This window comes from Aethalodelphis obliquidens, unplaced genomic scaffold (assembly GCF_003676395.1).
Source record: "Aethalodelphis obliquidens isolate GAN/ISIS:26980383/991018 unplaced genomic scaffold, ASM367639v1 scaffold24, whole genome shotgun sequence".
Lineage (NCBI taxonomy): Eukaryota > Metazoa > Chordata > Mammalia > Artiodactyla > Delphinidae > Aethalodelphis > Aethalodelphis obliquidens.
In genome coordinates this window covers 20,270,712-20,291,895 of record NW_020837968.1, presented here as the reverse complement: position 1 = coordinate 20,291,895, position 21,184 = coordinate 20,270,712, and the positions used below count along the sequence as shown (strand labels likewise).

The following is a 21,184-nucleotide window of genomic DNA, read 5'->3' as shown; positions in this document are numbered from 1 at the left end:
ACAATGAAGAGTAGCCCCTGCTCGCTGCAGCTGGAGAAAGCCCGCACACAGCAACGAAGACCCAATGCAGCCAAAAATAAATAAATTAAATAAATAAATTAAAAACAAACAGCACCAGCTTAAAGAAAAAAAAAGAGTAGAGGGGAAAACAATGAAAGATAACAGAATTTTAGAAATCATGCATTTTGAGTGTGTGTATATATGTTTTTTTCCCCCATCTGGTTAGTTACTATTCAGTCTAGCAAGGCATAAGCACTTAAGGGATCAATCATTTAAATAATAATACATTTATATGGATAACATTGAAATGGTAAAAGAAAAAAAATCCCAAATGCAGGCCTGAAAGAGGACAGTCTGGGAAGAGATGAGAGGTACCTGTCTGCAAAAGCCTTCGTACAGAAGGTGCTCACACAGCCAACAGACCTTTGTCCAGAACCTGCGTTTCCCTTCCCCAAAGGCCCAGAGGCAGTGCTCCTGGGGAACCTTCCACAGCAACCTTTCTGTGACCTCACATACTGAGCGTTGTCTTAGCTACAAGGTGGAAAACACAGTCAGCCACCACATTACTTCTTGGGTTATGTAGAGGTTAGGACCCCCTGTTGTTCTTCCCGCCTTAAATATTCTAGCTCCTATTTCTAATGGTATTGTTTTTCCCTACATTATTTTCTATAGGATTTGTTTTTTTAGTTCTTTTGTGGAATACTGTAGTAAAAAATGAAAAGAAAAATTTTCTTATTCCAATAAAGATAAATTGAGACAAATGAGAAGCCGCAGAAGACCTCAACAGGAGAGAAGCCCCAGTCTTCAATTAATTCCTGGATGCCTTTCTGAGACTTCAGCTCTTGCCTTGCATAATTACAAGGAGGAATGTTTTGTGGGTACACCAATCTGAGCCTGAAGACCCCTTAAAAACACATGGCCCACTGGAGAAGGGGCTGGGAGCTGGGGCTGGAAAGGACGCAGAGCCTGTCTTCAACAATTATTAATGCATATCACCAGAGTCAGTTAAGCCAACGAGAAACCAGGCATTGGCGAGAAAGTCTTTTGTCCTCTTCGGTAATGTTTCTAAATCTACAGATAGTGACAAGGAAGTGAGGTGCATTATTTTTCATATTTTCTAGTAAGTTACAAACAAAATTATTGACATGCCATATTTTTTTTTTTCGGTACGTGGGCCTCTCACTGTTGTGGCCTCTCGCGTTGCAGAACACAGGCTCCGGACTCGCAGGCTCAGCGGCCATGGCTCACGGGCGCAGCTGCTCTGCGGCATGTGGGATCTTCCCAGACCGGGACACAAACCCGTGTACCCTGCATGGGCAGGCGGACTCGCAACCACTGCGCCACCAGGGAAGCCCTTGACATGCTATTTTAATGCATGTCATCTTTCCTGCATCACTGAGTCACCTCGGGTCGTTGAAGCTGATCATTGGGGGAAAGCTTGGCTCTTGCCCTTGAAAAAAATGTAGTGCTGGTGTCTTGGAGACGGCCTTCCTTACAACACAGGGAGGCTGACAGCATGGCAGGTGAGGGTTGAGCAGTGCCAATCTGGGGTGAGGAGCGACTGGCACCCATATAGCTTCCAAGATGGACCCCATGCTGGAGGGATGGCGAGCTGGGGAGAAGAGGCTTGGAACAGGCAATGAGAATTCTCAGAGGCACAGAGGTGAACCTGGCTTGCGCCTGGTGAACTCCCAGACAATCAGAGCATGACTCCCCTCTCCTCTCCACCAGTCAAGGGCTTGCAAGTTGCAGGCTCCCTTACCAATCAGAGCCAGGCCCTCTTCTCCTCTCTTTTCCTCCAATCAGGGCTTGCACCCTCCCCCTTGCCGACCAATTCCCCTGCCAATCAGAGCGAAGCTTCCTACTCTTATCTTCCAATCAAGGCTGTGGACAAAGAAAGAAAGTCCTTTTCATCAAAACCCACATGAATTCCTTCATCCTCTACACGGGTGGTAAACCCCTGCATGAATGCTGTACCTCCAGGGGTTTGTTGTTATGTTACTATGTTTAGAGGAAAGAAGAGGAGAAAAGCAAAGAGAAGGGAGGGCAGGGGAAAGGTAGGGCAATTTTTAGGTGTTAAACTTAGTAGGATTGTTCTGTTTTTTAAAGATCCGTATGTGTGTCTTGAAAACAAGGAACCCCCCCCCTTCCCCAAGTGCAGATGTGGCTTCAAGCTCACTGTATCAGAAGGCCCCAGATTCTCTGGGCTTTGCCTACTCGGCATGGTCCCACTCTGGACCATGTGCTCAGCTATCTTATTCCCGTCTCCTCCTTCAAGCCCTTTGGGTTGACGCTGTTTGGGAGTGTTTGCTTCGGCTCCCATTCTACTTCTGCAGGAACCTTGTCTTTCACGTTCCCCTTTGCTCCCATAAAACCAGATTCATGTAAGGCCTGCCAGACCATTTCACTGGTCAATAAGAGTCTGAAACATCACAGGAATAAATCGAAAAAATATGCTTTAACTCAGATGTTCCCGGGACTTTTGACATTACAGGTAAAGAACATTTTTCCTAACCCATTAAGTGGAATTTATTGCTCCTTGAAATACAAATCTCTTATTAAAGAAATCAGTCTAGTGCAGTCCCCCGAGTCATTGCCTAATAATATGCTTGTGCAAGTGGAGTTTTATTTGGGAGGAGCTTGATGAGGACAAGGGAAGAACAATGTACAGGTTACAAACATTTACGATTAAAAATTTTTATTCTAAGAAAACCAGTCTTATAAGTGCTTTGGCTCCCAGGACCCTGGCAGGCAGAGATCTGAAACTGTGAAAAAGAATCGAGGGTTTAGTGGACAGTTGTCCAAAGCCGCTAGTGGTATGTGAGTCCATGTGCTAATGCCATGCCTTAGACTACATTAATTAAAAATGTACTTTAGAAAACCAGGATCGGGTGGTGAGCACAGTGGTGTGCTGCCAGAGCCTGCTTTGCAGGAAGACTTGTTGCCTCAGCTGCTGGGGGTACTGTGGTGAGATTACCTGGTGACCCAGCTCCAGTTCTAGTTGAGCTACAAAGATTCCTGGAGATAGTTGCTCAGGGTAGGTCTGTGGGTTTGTTTCATAAATAAATTCCATGGCAAACTCACATTGTTTATCCTCAAATAAGAGGTTCCACAGGCTAGGCCTTGACGGAGAGGCTGCTTTTCTGCATACAGGTTATAGGCATTAGGAATTGCCTCAGCTTCTGAGAGCTGCCTCTCCAAGGTCACACACCTACGCAGGGGGCCACATCCAGTGATGGATCAAAGCCCAAGGTCCTTGTGGGTTCTCCAAGGCTGCAGTTGAGCCTGTACTCAGGTCCACTTCTCCCTCTGCCCACTCCTGCTTTGGTCCCCTCTCTTCCACAGGTGTTGATCTTGAGGATGCTCCTCTATAAACATCCTGCCCCCTAAATTCCACTTCGGAGTGTGCCAATTCTCTGCTCTGTGCTGGTTATAGCACACTTGCAGAGCTGCCTTCAGAAACTGGACCAAGATTTTATTCAATCTACAAATCTCGCTGTTAGTCAAAGCTGCCTGAAATGAAATAAGCATCTTGTGAAGGTGAGGAGATCTTCAAAGAGGAGCTGTTCAAAGAAAAACACTATTGGAAAGATGAGTGGGATATGAAGGGGTGAAAGCAAGAATCCTAAGGGTGGATGGACTGGATGTCCTTTAGGTCCCTTCCTGCGTCAAGATCTTAGTATCTGTATTCGTTTGCTAGAGCTGCCATAACAAAATACCACGGACTGTACGGCTTAAACAGCAGAAATTTATTTACTTACTGTTTTGGAGTCTAGAAGTCCAAGATCAAGGTGTCAGCAGGTTTGGTTTCTTCTGAGGCTTCTCTCCTTAGCTTAGCAGGTGGCCGCCTTCTCCTGGTCTTCAGATAGTCTTCCTCTGTGTCTGTGTCTTAATCTCCTCTTCTTATAAGGACATCAGTCATAATAGATTAGGACCCACCCATATAACCTCATTTTACCTTAATTACCTCTTTAAAGGCCCTATTTCCAAATACAGTCACGTTCTGAGGTACAGGGATTAGGACTTCAACATAAGAATTTTGGAGGGCCACAATTCAGTCCATAACAAAATCCCAAGATTTTACTCTATCCCAGATATATAGTACCCTTTAGCATACATCCAGCCCAGTGTTATAAAAGATCAAATTCAGTATTTAGTTACATAAGACAGAGTTGGCCAGGTTATGTTTGAAGGAGCTACAGAATTTAAACTGCTAAACAAGTAGCCAATCTTAGCCTTTTAAAACGATGTTGCCTTCTTATCTAGTAGCTATGAGTATCATTATATCCACTCTACTTCATCCAGGAATCTTAGCACTGGCCAGGCCAGCCAGTGTATTTATACCAATGTATACACACAAACACAGACTCTACACCCAAGAAGGGACAAGGGGAGTTTTTGGACATAATAGGATAACTGGATTTTCTGGGGGTAGCATCTGAGTATAAAAAGAAAAAGGCTACTATGATGGCTTTACCTCTTGTATTCACTCACTATTCATTTATTCATCCCTTCAAACACTAATCATTGGGTTCCAATTACCTGGTAAGCATTGTGCTAATTGATTTGGGAAAAATAACCTTGTAAAAATCAAAATCCCACCTCCAGAGAGGGAATATTTTGGTAAGACAAATAAGCTGTGCTGCAGTAATGATGATGCCATAAAGCATGGGCTTCGTCATCAAAAGGACTGGGCTCCACCTCCTAGAGAAATGGAAATAAAAACAAAAATAAACAAATGGGACCTAATGAAACTTAAAAGCTTTTGCACAGCAAAGGAAACCATAAACAAGACCAAAAGACAACCCTCAGAATGGGAGAAAACATTTGCAAGTGAAGCAACGGACAAAGGATTAATCTCCAAAATTTACAAGCAGCTCATGCAGCTCAATAACAAGAAAACAAACAACCCAATCAAAAAATGGGCAGAAGACCCAAATAGATATTTCTCCAAAGAAGATATACAGATTGCCAACAAACACATGAAAGAATGCTCAACATCATTAATCATTAGAGAAATGCAAATCAAAACTACAATGAGATATCATCTCACACCAGTCAGAATGGCCATCATCAAAAAATCTACAAACAATAACTGCTGGAGAGGGTGTGGAGAAAAGGAACACTCTTGCACTGCTGGTGGGAATGTGAATTGATACAGCCACTATGGAGAACAGTATGGAGGTTCCTTAAAAAAACTACAAAGAGAACTACCATATGACCCAGCAATCCCACTACTGGGCATATACCTTGAGAAAACCATAATTCTAAAAGAGTCACGTACCAAAATGTTCATTGCAGCTCTATTTACAGTAGCCAGGAGATGGAAACAACCTAAGTGTCCATCATCGGATGAATGGATAAAGAAGATGTGGCACATATATACAATGGAATATTACTCAGCCATAAAAAGAAATGAAATTGAGCTATTTGTAATGAGGTGGATAGACCTAGAGTCTGTCATACAGAATGAAGTAAGTCAGAAAGAGAGAGACAAATACCGTATGCTAACACATATATATGGAATTTAAGGGGAAAAAAAGTCATGAAGAACCTAAGGGTAAGACAGGAATAAAGACACAGACCTACTAGAGAACGGACTTGAGGATATAGGGAGGGGGAAGGGTGAGCTGTGACAAAGCGAGAGAGAGACATGGACATATATACACTACCAAACGTAAGGTAGATAGCTAGTGGGAAGCAGCCGCATAGCACAGGGAGATCAGCTCGGTGCTTTGTGACCGCCTGGAGGGGTGGGATAAGGAGGGTGGGAGGGAGGGAGACGCAAGAGGGAAGAGATATGGGAACATATGTATATGTATAACTGATTCACTTTGTTATAAAGCAGAAACTAACATACCATTGTAAAGCAATTATACTCTAATAAAGATGTTAAAAAAAAAAAAACAGGACTGGGCTCAAGGCTCAACTCCACCCTGGGTCAGCTGTGTGACCTTGGGCAAGTCACTCAACCTCTCTAAGCATCAGTTTCCTCATTTGTGCAATGGGGATAAGAATAACACTTACCAGTTGGCCTCTCCAAGTGGTGGGTTGGGAAGTTTTAGTCCCTCTCTTCCATAACTGCCATGAGCATCCTCCAAAGCCACCTTGAATCAGTATGAAATCTAAGTTAAAAACAGCCTGTTTACTTGGCATCTCCCCCTTCCAGTTATATTGCAGCCCTGAAGCCCCTCCTATATAGAAATCTTTGAGCTACCAGTTTGCCTCATATACTGTGAAAGTTAAACAAGGCAATGCATGCAGTATGCTTTCTCGTGTAAATGTCCAGTAAATGTTAGCATTATTAAGGCATTTTGCAGTGAGTAACATAAGGGTAACATGATCAACTCATCCCAGTCCCTTCAACCTTCATCTCAGGATCCCTCCTCAGTGCCAGACAAACCTACATAAGAAGGTCCAAGTATGTTACCTGTAAATGATGTAAGGATTCATAGGGATAAAGGGTCACTTTTAAATTTTTTAAGAATGAGGAATGTTCTTTGGAAGATGTAAGATTTAATCTGGTCTCTGAAGCATGGCAAATCCAAGTGGAAAGAATAACATCAACAAAGATATGTAGGTGGCAAAGGGTAAGGCGTGTTCCTGTAATGTGGGTGCCCCTATCAGATGGATCTTTGCTGGGTGAGGTGGGAGTTAAGGCTAAGAGTGAAGATTGGAACTGAAATCCGAAGTGTTTTTATAAGATAGGCTAAAAAGGTTGAGGTTGGTATTCTGTAGTCAGTGAGGAACTACTGACTAGTGAAAAGTTTTAAGCTGATAATTGAGTTGACCAGAAGTGTTTCAAGGAGATGGCTCTGGTAAGAGCCTTTGGTGACCGTTGGGGCCATGGGCTGATTTGGAGCAGAGAGAGATCAGGAGAAGGAGACCCGTAGGAAAGAAGCTAATGAGATTGTCCAGAGAAGGAGGATGAGGACCTGAGCTAAGGCAGTGGCCGTGAGACTGGCAAGAGGGCTGTAGATGGAGAAGCCCACCAGGCAGACGTTCTCCTATGGGGCTTGGTGGACAATTGGTGGAAGAGATAAAGAGGGGAAAAGGAGTCAAGTATGTCATGGTCGCTCTAGCCACAAACAGAAGTAGACGAAGTAAAGAAGAGGGGCTTAGAGAAAGAGGGAGACCTTGAATTTGTTATGAGTTATTGACAGAATTGATGAGGTGGCCAGACATTCAGAAGAAGATGTTCAGCAGACATGGAAACTGTCCATGATTCAGGATTGAGATGTGAAGTTGGAAGTCAGCCCTAGAGATGTGAGCCCCCAGCTAGGGCAGAGAAGGAGACTACTGGTATTGGTGGTGGAGGGGCACAGGGGGCATACGTAGTCCGAGCAGGGAAACAGAGGGTGTAGGAAAAACCAGAGACAGGGGAGAGGACGCAGACTTATCATCCATCCATCCATCCATCCACCCATCCATCCAGCCATCCAGCCATCCAGCCATCCATCCATCCAGATGAGGGGTGTATTAAAATCTGCCCCAACAGTCCAGAAGTTCAAGCTCACTGGGAAAGGCTGACAGGAAGGAGTCTGCTAGAGGGCTGTGGGGACCAGAGCAGAATGTCTAACTTCAGGGCTCCAGGCTGCATGGACAGAGAGCCTCCAGAGATCAAGAAAATAAAACAAATCAAAGGAACAAGAAGAATCAAGTCTGGAAGAGATTTTTGGATTAGAAAAGCTGTGAGGCCAGAAATCAGATTGCAAAAGATAAAAAATAAATAGGTGGTGAAAACATGGAGAGAGAGAACATTGCTAGATTAGCAATTTTTTTTTAATTGAAGTATAGGTGATTTACAATGTTGTGTTAATTACTGCTGTACAGCAAAGTGGCTCAGTTATACATATGTATACATTCTTTACATATATTTTACTGTATAGCACAGGGAGAGCAATTACTTTTTTAAATGATAAGACCCAGTTTGGGGAGGAGGGGTATCCCCAGGGGATGCTCAGAAAAGGCAAACAGACACAGAGCTGGGAGAATATAAATTTGTGCAAATCTTTGGGCTCATAATCTGATAAAATATCGAAAGGCTTAAAAATGTTGACATACCCACATAATTATATTTCTAGGAATTTATTCGCATAAATAATAAACGATGGACACATTTATGATGGCAGAAAATAGCAGACATTAGGAAGAGCGCTGGGATGGACCTCTGGCTTTCCCACATGCAGTCTCCTCACCAGGCTGCCCTCAGCCCGCGTGCCAGCAGGCTGCGTTATAGCGACCTGCAGCCCCTGCGTCATGATTAGTGATGACGAGCCAGGTTATGACCTAGATTTATTCTGTATACCTAATCATTATGCTGAGGATTTGGAAAAGGTGTTTATTCCTCATGGACTAATCATGGACAGGACTGAACGGCTGGCTTGAGATGTGATGGAGGAGATGGGAGGCCGTCACATCGTGGCCCTCTGTGTGCTCAAGGGGGGCTATAAATTCTTTGCTCACCTGCTGGATTACATCAAAGCGCTGAACAGAAATAGTGATAGATCCATTCCTATGACTGTAGATTTTATCAGACTGAAGAGCTACTGTAGTGACCGGTCAACAGGCGCCTTAAAAGTAATTTGTGGAGATGATCTCTCAACTTTGACTGGAAAGACTGTCATGATTGCTGAAGATATAATTGACGCTGGTCAAATGACGCAAACCTTGCTTTCCTTGGTCAAGCGGCTTAATCCAAAGATGGTCAAGGTTGCGAGCTTGCTGGTGAAAAGCACCCCTCGAAGTGTTGGATATAGACCAGACTTTGATGGATTTGAAATTCCAGACAAGTTTGTTGTAGGATATGCCCTTGACTATAATGAATACTTCAGGGATTTGAATCATGTTTGTGTTATTAGTGAAACTGGAAAACCAAAATACAAAGCCTAAGAGAGAGTTTAAGTTGAGTTTGGCAACATCTAGAGTCCCATTGAAATCACCAGTAAAATTATTAAATCTTCCAGTTCTGTTTTCAGTTGCTCAGTAGAGCTTAGTGCATGTGTCTTCTAAGAATTTTATCTGTTTTGTATTTTAGAAATGTCAGTTGCTGTAGTCCCAAACTCTTTATTTGCACTATGGGCCTATGGACGATCAGTTCCCTTTGGGGGGATTGTTGTTGGACTCGTGAATGAAAATTCTCTTAAACCACATCACTATTGAATAAAAATATTGAAATTATATCTGAGAGAGACATTTAAAGAGAAGAATATATTAGTTTTTTAATTGGTATTTTAATTTTTATTTATTCAAAAAAGAACAGAAGTGATTGAATGTTGTTGATTATACCACTGTGTGTTTAGAAAAGTAGAAAGGATTAAGTTTCTTGTCAGTGACAGCACTTAGAGGTGCTGTTATGTTGGATAAACCATATGTCCTGGAATTATTTTAGTAGGTTTCAGTAATATTAACTGTATTTTTCCGCTTGTTCAGATTATTTCCGGTGAATCTTTGTCAAAATTCCTTTTAAATGCAGATCAATAAATTCCAAAAACCTACTACTTTTTGAATTCTTGAATGTAAAAATTCTTAAAATGAAGGCTGTCTCTTTAAAAGAAAAAAATAGAAAACATTAAATATCTAATAAAGATTGGTTAAATACAGCCATTTTGAGATAGCAATCATCAAAATATATATTTTAGCCACATCATATGACAAAATGTCCGTGATACGTTAAATGGGAAATTATAACATAGTAAATGCAACATGCCACCAATTTTATGAAGATGTATATTGTACACCTACACCCCCCACACACACACACACAGACACACAAGAGTTTAGGCATCAACAGAACTGTTAATGAATTTAAAAGTGGTTGTCTCATGGTAGTGGAATAATAGGTGACTTTTCTTTCTGATACCTTTTTGCATTTTCCAAATTTCTCCAATATACACGTAATGCTTTTTAAACAGAAAAAAAAACTTTGAACTTAAAAAGAAAGAGGAGGTAACTGGCAGGGACAGCAAGGTCAATGGAAGTGTGGGGATAAGAGAAGGTGTGTGGGGCAGAAGGACTGAGGGTGAGAAGGGGAATGATCGATGCCCTGTGCTCCCTGGAGGAGGAGGGCGAGAAAGAGACCAAGGGCCCAGAGGCAGGCACTGACTACTGCAGAGAAGAAAGATGAGGGTGAGGGGACAGATAAGAAAGGTTAGAAGGTGCCTGAGTTCATTTTGAGTGACCTAGATCTTCTCTACCAAGTGAGTGGCTGGACAGTGGACGGGCAGGGGGAAAGAAGTAGGTGGAATGTGGGGAGTCTTCCAGATATGGCTCAGCGGTTGGCCAAGAATCCCTCAAACCCTCAAGAAAGTAAGTAGACCCAGTTATGCAAATTTATGACCTCCTCCAGAAAGGTCACCTCCCCAGGGAGTACCCTTGGTCTTAGAATCTTACTTATCGGTTAGCCCAGGGAGCTCATTAATCAGCATTTTTAATTGGACAGAGTGAGAGTGAGAGTGTCATCTCTCATTAAGCTCGGCCTTCCACGAGGCATCCCAAAGAGGGGCTCCGATCTGTCTAGGGCAGCACAGAGACAGTGACTGCTTCTCATGCCAGGAGTTCACAGAGTCAGAACAAAAACATGGCCTCGCCCTCCAGATTGCAGTGACTACCACTTTCCAGCACCACCCTGCGTGGCCAGGCAGTTGTTCTCCAGGAGAAGCAAATTCACAGGAGTAAGACCTCGAAGTAGCTTAGCAGCTAGACCAGGCCCTCCCTCTTGGCCCCCTCATTTCTTAATTGTCACAGTTGGCATGAGGATTATTTAGTGAATACTTTGGGGTTGTGGGAATATTCTTTCATTTATTCATTTACTCAAATATTATTACTCAGTACCCAGCACTTTGGACATTCAGTGGTCAGTAAGATGGGAAGTCCCACTTAAGGTTTCCAGCATGGAAATGATTTCTCCCTTCCAGCTCTATCACTTCTTTCTCCCACACCATAGCTCCAGAGCTGCCTCTTCCAGTGCAAACCAATGAGGATTCATTCCTCTCCAGTGTCTGGGTCAGTAAGTTGTGTTGAATGCTATTTTCCCTTATGCAAAAATAAATGAAGTGGTCATTTCTTCTGTATGGCAAAGTGACTCAGTTATACACACACAGGGAACTATATTCAAATATCCTGTGACAAACCATATATATATACAAAGAATATATTCATATGCTTTTCCATCATGGTTTGTCACCAGAGTCCCTGTGCTATACAATAGGACCTTATTGTTTATCCATCCTATATATAATAGCTTGCCTCTGCTAATCCCAGACTCCCAAACCTTCCCTCCCCCACCCCTCTCCCCCTTGGCAACCACAAGTCTATTCTCTATATCTGTGAGTCTGTTTTTGTTTCATAGGTATGTTGATTTGTGTCCTATTTTATTTTATTTTCAAAGAATTTTTATTTTGTTTTTACATTTTTTGATGTGGACCATTTTTTTTAAGTCTTTATTGAACTTATTGCAATATTGCTTCTGTTTTATGTTTTGGTTTTTTGGCGCCGAGGCATGTGGGATCTTAGCTCCCCAAAGAGGGATTGAACCCACACTCCCTGCATTGGAAGGCAAAGTCTTAACCCCTGGACAGCCAGGGAAGTCCCTGTGTCCTATTTTAGATTCCACATACTTCAGTAAAATTTAAAAATAAAAATTTTTTTTAAAAAGTGTGCTGTAAAACTGAAAAAAAAAAAATGTAGATTTTGTGAGAGCTTTGCAAGGCAATTTTGGAATGAGATCCAGCGAGCCCACCACAACTCTGGTATATAGCACCTTCCATCTGAAGTGTATGCCACCCTAGACTATATATCCCTAGCAGGGAGCCTGGGATGTTTCCATTCATGTTGGCTGAATGAATAAATGATTCAATAAATATATGCTTACGTGGACCCAGCACACACAACCTTGCATGTAGTTTATTTTTCTATGTCTCCTCACCTAAATTAGAGGTTTCTTTAGGTCTGGGAACCTGGCTTGTTTCACCTTTGTAATCTGCTCTCTGCCTTCCCAGTGGATATTTGTTAATAATCTTTTTTTTTTTCCTTTTGCAGTTGAGTTGTAGTAGTTCTTGTGTGTTTTGTATATAAGACTTTTTTCAGATATAGGAGTGCAAATATTCCCTCCCATTCTGTATGTTGCCTTTTCATTCTGTTGACTGTTGAAGAGACTATTCTTTCCCACGGTGTCATCTTAGAACCTCGGCGATTATCATTTGGCCATGTATGTGTCAGTTTATCTGGGGGCTCTTTATTCTGGTCCATAGGTCTATCTGCCTATTTCTATGCCAGTGCCATATTGTTTTGATTGCTGTGACTTTGTAATGTTTTGATGTCAGGAAGTGTGAAACCTCTATCTTCGTTCTTTGTTGTCCAGATTGTTTTGGCTCTTTGGGGCCTTTTGTGGTTCCCTATGTATTTGAAGAATGTCCTTCCATTTCTATTAAGATGGCATTGGAATTCTGATAGATGTTGCAAATGAATCTGTGCATCACTTTGGGTAGTATAGAAATGTCAACAATATTGTCTTCCAGTATATGAACATGGAATGTCATTCCAATTAATGTGTTGCCTTTAATTCTTTGAGAAATCTTTGGTAGTTTTCAGTGTACAAGTCATTTACCTCCTTAGGGCCTTTTGCCCCTGCTATCCCTGGATCTTCCAGAGTCAGGGGTGAGAAGGATGGGCTCCTGAGGAGAGTGAAATTTACTTCCCTCCCATTTGTACCTGCTCTCTGAATATGTCTAGCAGAGGAACACTGGACCATGCTCTTCACCTCTGCTTACAAGTGGGCACCCTGCTGGGAATTCCTCTAAGACTTAGGCGTTGACATTACTGTTTGAGTGTCCCCAGGGCCTCACATAATGCCTAGCACATCTGCATGAGCACAGGAAATACCTACAAATGAATGAACAGATCAGGCCAGCAAATGACTCTGCAGCAAGGAACAGCCAGGGGAGAGGCGGTAACATCCTCCTCTTCAGATCTCTAGAGGTGCACTGTACAGTGTGGCAACCATCAGCCAGATATGCCTGTTTATAATTAATTTAATTCAATCTATAATTAACTCAAGCTATTATGATAAAATAAAGCATCCAAATTGCTCAGTCTCACTAGCCACATTTCAAATTTGTCAATACAGTTGGAATTTCAGGTTTGTAAACTTAGGGGTGAGAGCTATAATGGGCCCAAAGAAGTGAGAAGTTGAAAGGTGATTCCTTCAGGATCTTTCTCGCATTTGTAGGTTTGAAACTGTGATCAATGTCTTGTTAAAGGGCTCTGACTCCACAGAGCACAGGGAAGGTCTGAGAACTTGCAGGAAAAATCAGGGTGATGCTGTGTGACCTACCACAACCTCTTAACCCGCTGCCTTTTCTTGCCCCTTCCCCCTTCCCTCTCTCCACTAGTAGCCACTAACTTGTTTGTTCTCAATACCTGTGAATCTTTTTTGTTATATTCATTCATTTGTTTTATTTTTTAGATTCTACATATGAGCGATAACATAGTGTCTTTCTCTGTCTGACTTATTTCACTAAACACAATACCCTCCAGATCCATCCAAGTTGTTGCAAATGGCAAAATTTCATTCTTTTTCATGGCTGAGTAGTATTCCATTGCATGTATATACCACATCTTCTTTATCCATTCATCTGTTGATGAATACTTAGGTGGCTTCCATATATTGACTATTGTGAAAAATGCTGTTATGAACATTGGGGTGCATGTATCTTTTCAAATTAGTGTTTTCATTTTCTATGGATATATTCCCAGGAGTGGAATTTCTGGATCACATGATAGTTGTATTTTTAGGTTTTTTAGGAACCTCCATACTGTTTCCACAGTGGCTATACCAATTTACATTCCCACCAACAGAGTACAAGGGTTCCTTTTTCTCCACATCCTTGCCGACATTTGTTATTTGTGGTCTTTTTGATGATAGACATTCTGACAGGTGTGAGGTGATATCTCATTGTGGTTTTGATTTGCATTTCCCTGATTATTAGCAATGTTGAACATTTATCATGTGCCTGATGGCCATCTGTATGTCTTCTTTGGAAAAATGTCTAGTCAGGTCTCCTGCCCATTTTTCAATCTTCTATGAGCTGTTCACATGTTTTGGATATTAACCTCTTATCAGTCATATCATTTGCAAATATTTTATCCCTTTCAGTAGGCTGTCTTTTTGTTTTGCTGATGGTTTCCTTTGCCATGCAAAATTTTAAGTTTAATTAGGTCTTATTTGTTTATTTTTGTTTTTGCTTCTTTTGCCTTATGAGACATATTCAAAAATATATTGTTATGATTTATGTCAAAGAGTGTTCTGCCTATATTTTCTTCTAGGAGTTTTATGGTTTCTGGTCTTACATTTAGATCTTTAATTAGTTTTGAGTTTATTTTTGTGTATAGTGTTAGGGAGTGTTCTAATTTCATTCTTTTACATGTAGCTGTCCACTTTTACCAGCACCACTTACTGAGGAGACTGTCTTTTCTCCATTGCCTATTCTTGTCTCCTTTGTCGTAGATTAATTGACTATAAGTGCATGAGTTTATTTCTGGGCTTTATTCTATTCCAGGATATATGCATCAATCCTTAGAATCTACTTATATGATGAAAAAACAAAAACATAAACATACAATACTTTCTAAAGCAATTTGAGGGTTTTAAAAATTAAATTTAAAATTATTCTTAGTAACTAATATTACTCTCCTATTTCTGCACCAACAATACACTTAACACATTCAGTTGTAACTCTGCCTGCTCATCTGTATTTCTCCCAAGACTGTAAGATATGGGAGGAGAGAGATAATGTTTGCTAGTTTGCTGTAACATTCCCAAGGTTAAATAACTATTTTTCACATTGTCTTGTTTAGAAAATATCTATAAAGATCTGAATCAATATACAACAATCTTTATTATATTTTCCATGTCACGTTACATCAGAACCCTGAGGCGGACAGCTGTGAGTCTATGTTGAGATCTCTTCTTTACCTTTTCCTTTTATTTCAATGAAATTATTTCCTGCTCTTCTGTGCAATCCCTATAACCACACATTACAGGGGCTGCAAGTTATTCTCCCTTAACTCCATAAATATTCAGGGAAGTCTCAGTAATCAGTGAGGATTTCCAATCATTTTATAAATGTTTCCTAAGAGCAAATTTCTGATTATTTAAGTCACAACTAAAAAACCCAGAAAGGAATCTAGAGACTTTCACTCATCCAAAAATTCTAATGGTTTTGTAAGTATCAATTCTCTATATTAGTTTATTTTTTTTTTTTGCTTAAAGTACTTAAAGAAGTTTTTGGCTTCCTTACAAGACTTGAATAAAATAGAATAGAGAACCAAAAGTGTTTCCAAGAACTTGACCATCAAAAATGGCAGCTGGGAATTGTTTCATCTCTGCAGGTTGTTTTGGAAGGTCCTAAGTGGAAAATATATACTGGCTTTCCATAGTATGAAATTGCAAATAACTCTTTAAATTATCATGTGTGCCTGAATAATGTGCCCTTTGAAGGCAAGGCTTAGTTAGGGAGATGAACTGGCTGTTACAAAAGAAACAGTATGAAGGATTAGTCACTACAAGACTTGATGGACTGGTTGATTTTGTCAATATGCAATAGCCTGTGAGTGGGAAATTACTAGTTTGGGACTTTAAATTTTCAGCCCAAATGTGATTTAAAAATACTTTTATGCATTTTTCAGATCACTCTTAAGTGTTTTTTTAATTTTTTTATAGTAGCAGAACATAGCTGTCTCTAAAAACCAGACCCATCTAATACTTTTGGTTCCAGAATTAAGAGGTGAGTGAATTAAGAACATAGCTAAGTCTTACATGAAATTTAGAGCATTAATTAGGAAAAAGTATCACATTTAAATTTCAGCTGAATATATATGGAAGCATTTAGATTGATCTGAGCATTGAGACTGCATACTGGATAGTTTGGGCTTCATGGCTCTGAAACCAGCAGGCAATGGTGTGTGTTATTACCCTGGTTGGAGTGATTGATCCTGCTATGTAATGGTTATAAAGGGATGTGTATCTGGAATCCAGAAGATTTCCAAGGGATACTTCATTGTACTTCCTTGTCTAATTAATGAAGACCACTGAATCTAATGTAGTTGGAGCTACCAAGAAATTTCCACCAAGTAAATAATCATAAATAACTAAAATGATTTGAAGACAAGAAAGAGATGGACTAGGTAGTGGAAAAATGAAATTAAAAGCACCAACATCTCATGACTAGTTTTAGGCATTTAGAAACAGGCACACTCTTCCCTTTCATTTTAAGTGGCATATAGTAGCCACTATTTCCTTTCTTCCTAAATATTACATGTAAGATGTGTTGGTGGACCTTTACCTTATAATTTTATCTCTGATTATCATAGAACAGTATATTTTCATTAGAAAAAAAAAAAGAAACATAACCATCACCCAGAGATGGATATAGTGATTGATTCAACTGTGGATCTCTACCTTGAAAAGAGAGTTTCAGGACATCTTCATGTAAATGAGGAATGGGTTGTGTTATTATAGATCAACACATGCTATTTTTGATTTTGCCATTGTTCAAAAGTTAAAATATAAGTCATTAGGTTGAACTGTGGGAAATAATGGAATTTTGGCAATGACATCAGTTCCAAAATCCTTCTGTGCTCTCCCTTCTGGTGGAAGGACTGTAAGCCTGGGAATTACATATCTCAATTCCCTTGCCTCCAGATTTCTGGATGGGATTTTAAGTTCTACCAATGAGATAAACTTGCATGACGTTCAGAAGGTAGAAAGGAAGTGGATGTCCTATTAATCTTCCTGTACTAGTGGTGAGCAGAAGTGCCTGTTTTTGTTTGTTTGTTTTACAGTCCAGGTCTTTTATTTTCTTTACACCAGCCATGCCATGAATTCACAGGGAATGGATTCCAACAGCTCAGGCTCCTTTCTGTTGGTTCTCACGAAGTGTGCCTCTCTGGGTGGAGCACGCCAGTGCTTCAACTGAACCCCAAAATCTTTCTCTTTTGCTTCCTGATCACTTTCTTTCACATGTTTCAGGAAGGTATCTCGGCTCTCAGAGTGCTTAATATGCTTTATCACACATTAATTCTCTTGGCAAGAATCTTGCCCTTAACTTGTTTGTTTTTCAACAATGGTAACAGCATTCCAGGTCAGGTAACATCGTAGACTCTTCCAGATTTGCTATGGTGACATCTGTGGGGCATTGCTTTTTGAACAGTGCCTATTCCCTTGATGTCTACAATATCACCTTTCTTGTAGATTTGCAAGTATGTGGCCAAAGGAACAAATCCATGTTTTCTAAAGGCCTAGAGAACATATAACAGGTGCCTCTCCTCTTGCCCTTTGTTTTGGTCATTCTGGTGAATTGCTGGAAGATGGCAGCTCCCGCCAAAAGACCAGAAGTATATGCTTTTCTAGAAGTGAGGTTCTGGGGTTTTTTCCCCAGCGACTTTAGGTCATTTTTCATTGCCTTGGCTCTGCAAGCCAGGAATAGTAATGGTGACAGTGTCGTGAAGAAGCAGGGAGATGAGAAGCAGCATCTTACCGATTCTCTGGCTAAAAACTCATGAGTAAAACTGAAACTTACAAATTCTCCCTTTGGCTTTTATTTCTTTAGTACCTAAACAATTTTATAAATATCTGATTCCCTGTATTTGATACCTGTTGCTGAAAAACTGTTAATATGTCTTTTTTCTACAGTAAATACTGATTGATTCAGGTAGCCAATCTACCAGTAACTCAGCCAGTGTCTCCTTCACTACAGATTGATACAGTTTTGAAAGTTGGAATATTGGATGGTATTTCTAAAATCTATACCACTCTCATGAATATATTACTGAATTACATAGGAAAATACAACATATCTCTATCTGAATATTTAATGTTACCAATTATTTTTGTTCCATGGGAAAAAATTTAGTTTCTAGAAAATGTACATTAACATAATCTTTAAAATATCAAATGAGGATTTATTCTAGCTTACAATCTTTCTGTGAACATTGATCTCAATGGAACAGTCAGCTTTGCATTTGCCAAGTTAAGTTTTTTAATTGGCCAATTCCTGATTAATTTGCATCAGACAAACAAAATAAATAAGAGGTTTCATTAGACATAGCAATATAAAATGAATAATCAAGTAAAACAATTGAATTAAAAATTAAAAAAAAATAGGTTTACAGGTAGGTAGGTAAGTAAGTGCATAGTTACATGGATATATAGATCTTTGTATAGATTTATATACTAAATACCTTCTGAACATCTCCACGTGGCTCTCTGAGAAACTTCTCAAACTTAACATGCCTAAAACTGAACTTCTGATCTCTTTCTCTCACTTCAACCTAAAATCAGCTATGACTTTCCCCATACCTATCTTTTTAGTTGCTCAGGACAAAAAACTTGGTTTCGTCCTAAGGTAGGAGGTAGATGGGTCACTGGGTTGAAAAGCTGGAGTTTGTCAAGTGGAGTGAATTGGAGCTTTGTTTGCCCTGACACAAAGGAGCTTTGTCCTTTTCAAGGACAAAGTTAGTGGCAGAAGCTGAGCTCTGCTGGAGTAAAGAGATAAGGTGACCACATCTAGCACTCCTGAGGTCAAGGAGACCTCCCTCACTGCACATGCACAGAAAGACTCCTCAGTGGTCAAAAAGGGAGAGGACATTACTCCATAGTAGGTGCTATCAATCTCCCATAGGCCCTCGAGCTGGAATCCATCTTGGCTAAAAGTTGTGCACACGTGTCGGGCAGGGCACTGGGACAGGTCATATGTGGGCAAAGAAGCGATGTAATTGGCCAGAGGAGAACAAAGACTGGGAAGAACCACCCTATATAACTGATTTAAATCACCTCTCTGGCACTCTCCTCATTAGGTAGGATGCCCATACTCTTCTCTGGGTGTGTATTTCTGCTTTGCTTCTGCTCTAAATTAACTGCATCTTTGTTCTATTTGCACTCACTGCGCTGCCAATAAACTCTGTGCCTGCTATACAGTGTTTCTTTGTGGAATTCTTTCTTCAAAGAGGACAAGGACCAAGGTCCTCTCACCTGCCAACGTCAATCCTTGATGATTTATTCAAATACACACCTCAATCCTACAATAAATCCTCTCAGCTACCATCATTGATTGCCTGGAATATGCAAAAGCTTCCTTATAGATTTCACCTGATTTTGTCCTTGTCCTTATAAATCTGCCCTTTAAAAACTCCAGGGTGATCTGGTTAAATAGAATCAAATTATATCAGCTCCCTGCTCAAAAAGTCAGCTTCCCCTTGGCTCACAGTGAATACAATAGCTGGTAATATAGCTTTATGGGGAATCTAACACCTATGCCTCCCTAACAATATCTTCCCAGTAGCCTCTGCGTATTGGGAATACTTCAGACTGCCCTATTGTTTCTCAAACACTAGAGCATTTGCACTGGCTGCTTCCTCTGTTTAGACACTTTTCCCTGAACTATTAGTATGGTTAGTACCCTCATCTACTTTACATCTATTTGGGTTTTTTTTGTCTGAGTTGGGTCTTCGTTGTTGCGTGTGGGCTTTCTCTAGTTGTGGCGAGTGGGGGCTACTCTTCGTTGCGGTGCACAGGCTTCTCATTGTGGTGGCTTCTCTTGTTGTGGAGCACGGGCTCTAGGCACGCGGGCTTCAGTAGTTGTGGCATGCAGGCTCAGTAGTTGTAGCTCATGGGCTCAGTAGTTGTGGCTCATGGGCTCTAGAGCACAGGCTCTGTAGTTGTGGTGCACGGGCTTAGTTGCTCCACAGCATGTGTAATCTTCCTGGACCAGGGCTTGAACCAGTGTCCCCTGCATTGGCAGGTGGATTCTTAAGCACTGTGCCAGCAGCGAAGCCCTACATCTATTTTTTTTTTAACATCTTTATTGGAGTATAATTGCTTTACAATGGTGTGTTAGTTTCTGCTTTATAACAAAGTGAATCAGTTATACATATACATGTGTTCCCATATCTCTTGCCTCTGCGTCTCCCTCCCTCCTAGCCTCCCTATTCCACCCCTCCAGGCGGTCACAAAGCACCGAGCTGATCTCCCTGTGCTATGCGGCTGCTTCCCACTAGCTATCTACCTTACGTTTGGTAGTGTATATATGTCCATGCCTCTCTCTCGCTTTGTCACAGCTCACCCTTCCCCCTCCCTATATCCTCAAGTCCGTTCTCTAGTAGGTCTTTCTTTATTCCTGTCTTACCCCTAGGTTCTTCATGACATTTTTTTTCCCCTTAGATTCCATATATATGTGTTAGCATACGGTATTTGTCTCTCTCTTTCTGACTTACTTCACTCTGTATGACAGACTCTAGGTCTATCCACCTCATTACAAAGAGCTCAATTTCGTTTCTTTTTATGGCTGAGTAATATTCCATTGTATATATGTGCCACATCTTCTTTATCCATTCATCCGATGATGGACACTTAGGTTGTTTCCATCTCCGGGCTATTGTAAATAGAGCTGCAATGAACATTGTGGTACATGACTCTTTTTGAATTATGGTTTTCTGAGGGTGTATGCCCAGTAGTGGGATTGCTGGGTCATATGGTAGTTCTCTTTGTAGTTTTTTAAGGAACCTCCATACTGTCCTCCATAGTGGCTGTATCAATTCACATTCCCACCAACAGTGCAAGAGGGTTCCCTTTTCTCTACAACCTCTCCAGCATTTATTGTTTCTAGATTTTTTGATGATGGCCATCCTGACTTGTGTGAGATGATATCTCATTGTGGTTTTGATGTGCATTTCTCTAATGATTAGTGATATTGAGCATTCTTTCATGTGTTTGCTGGCAGTCTGGATATCTTCTTTGGAGAAGTGTCTATGTAGGTCTTCTGCCCATTTTTGGATTGGGTTGTTTGTTTTTTTGTTATTAAGCTGCATGGGCTGCTTATAAATTTTGGAGATTAATCCTTGGTCAGTTGCTTCATTTGCAAATATTTTCTCCCATTCTGAGGGTTGACTTTTGGTCTTGTTTATGGTTTCCTTTGCTGTGCAAAAGCTTTTAAGTTTCATTAGGTCCCATTTGTTTATTTTTGTTTTTATTTCCATTTCTCTAGGAGGTGGGTCAAAAAGGATCTTGCTGTGATTTATGTCATAGAGTGTCCTGCCTATGTTTTCCTCTAAGAGTTTGATAGTTTCTGGCCTTACATTTAGGTCTTTAATCCATTTTGAGCTTATTATTGTGTATGGTGTTAGGGAG

General features: G+C 40.7%; 2 pseudogenes; one reads left to right on the top strand and one right to left on the bottom strand.

The window, feature by feature from the left end:
* The first annotated feature begins 7,524 nt into the window (after positions 1-7,524).
* LOC113628677 (hypoxanthine-guanine phosphoribosyltransferase pseudogene) lies at positions 7,525-9,074 on the top strand (annotated as a pseudogene).
* A 7,787-nt stretch (positions 9,075-16,861) lies between these two features.
* Positions 16,862-17,351, bottom strand: LOC113628655 (60S ribosomal protein L21 pseudogene; annotated as a pseudogene).
* Positions 17,352-21,184: the final 3,833 nt, after the last annotated feature.